Here is a 1,828-nt window from a genome sequence, read left to right on the forward strand (position 1 = left end):
TATTTTATTTATCCAATTTAATTCCATTTGACTCTATGATTCCAATCACTAACTGAGATCTACAAGGTGACCATAGCTTGCTTCATACCAACAATCTCTGTGGGATCGACCCTTACTCGCGTAAGGTTTATTACTTGGACGACCCAGTACACTTGCTGGTTAGTTGAACGGAGTTGTGTCCACTCGTGCCAATTTCTACATTCCATAATTTTACAATGAATGCAAATCAAAGAATAGTGATCACAATTTCGTCCACCAAGTTTTTGGCGCCGTTGCCGGGGATTGTTCGAGTTTGGACAACTGACGGTTCATCTTGTTGCTCAGATTAGGTAATTTTCTTTTCAAAAATCTTTTTCAAAATTTTTCTTTTCTTTTTCGTTTTTCTAACAATGTTTTTCGAAAAAATCAATAAAAATACAAAAAAATTATAAAATCATAAAAATAAAAAAAAAATTTGTGTTTCTTGTGTGAGTCTTGTGTTAATTTTTAAGTTTGGTGTCAATTGCATGCTTTTAAAATTTTTCTTGCATCTTTTCAAAAATTTCATGCATTCATAGTGTTCTTCATGATCTTCAAGTTGTTCTTGACAAGTCTTCTTGTTTGATCTTGATGTTTTCTTGTTTTGTGTTGTTTGTTGTTTTTCATGTGCATTTTTGCATTCATATTTTCCATGCATAAAAAAAATTTCTAAGTTTGGTGTCTTGCATGTTTTCTTTGCATCAAAAATTTTTTTTAAAAAATGTTCTTGATGTTCATCATGATCTTCAAAGTGTTCTTGGTGTTCATCTTGACATTCATAACATTCTTGCATGCATTCATTGTTTTGATTTAAAAATTTCATGCATTGAGTATTTTTGTTGTTTTTCTCTCTCATCGTTAAAAATTCAAAAATCAAAAAAAAAATATCTTTTCCTTGTTTCCCTCCAAAATTTCGAAATTTTGGGTTGACTTAGTCAAAAAAATTTTCAAAATTAGTTGTTTCTCACAAGTCAAGTCAAAATTTCAATTTTTAAAATCTTATCTTTTCAAAATAATTTTCAAAAATCATATCTTTTTCATTTTTTTTTATTATTTTCAAAAATTTTAAAAACTATTTTTCAAAATCCTTTTCTTATCTTTTTATCAAATTTTCGAAAATTAGCTAACAATTAATGTGATTGGTTCAAAAATTTGAAGTTTGTTACTTTCTTGTTAAGAAAGGTTCAATCTTTAAGTTCTAGAATCTTATCTTGTAGTTTCTTGTTAGTTAAGGCAATTTTAAAATTAAATCTTTTTCAAAATATATCTTTTTTATCTTTTTATCTTCTATCTTATCTTTTTCAAAAAAAAAATTCTATCTTTTTCAAAATTTGATTTCAAAATATCTTATCTAACTTCTTATCTTCTTATCTTTTTCAAATTTTGATTTCAAATCTTTTTCAATCAACTAACTAACTTTTTGTTTGTTTCTTATCTTTTTCAAAACCACCTAACTATTTTTCCCTCTTTTATTTTCGAAAAATATCCCTCTCTTTTCAAAAATTCTTTTTAATTAATTAATTGTTTCAAATCTTAATTTCAATTACATTTATCTCTAATTTCCGAAAATTACTAACCCCTTTTTTAAAATTATTTTCGAAAATTTCTCTTCTCTTCTCTTATTCTATTTAATTATTTAATTACTAACACTTCTCTCCACCTCTCTTCATCCAAAAATCCGAATCCTTCCTTCTTCTTTCTTATACCCCTTTCTTCTTCTACTAACATAAGGGAATCTCTATACTGTGACATAGAGGATTCCTCTTTCTTTTCTTGTTTTCTTCTCTTTCATATGAACAGGAACAGGGAA

Source organism: Arachis duranensis, chromosome 1, assembly GCF_000817695.3.
Source record: "Arachis duranensis cultivar V14167 chromosome 1, aradu.V14167.gnm2.J7QH, whole genome shotgun sequence".
NCBI classification, from domain to species: Eukaryota; Viridiplantae; Streptophyta; class Magnoliopsida; order Fabales; family Fabaceae; genus Arachis; species Arachis duranensis.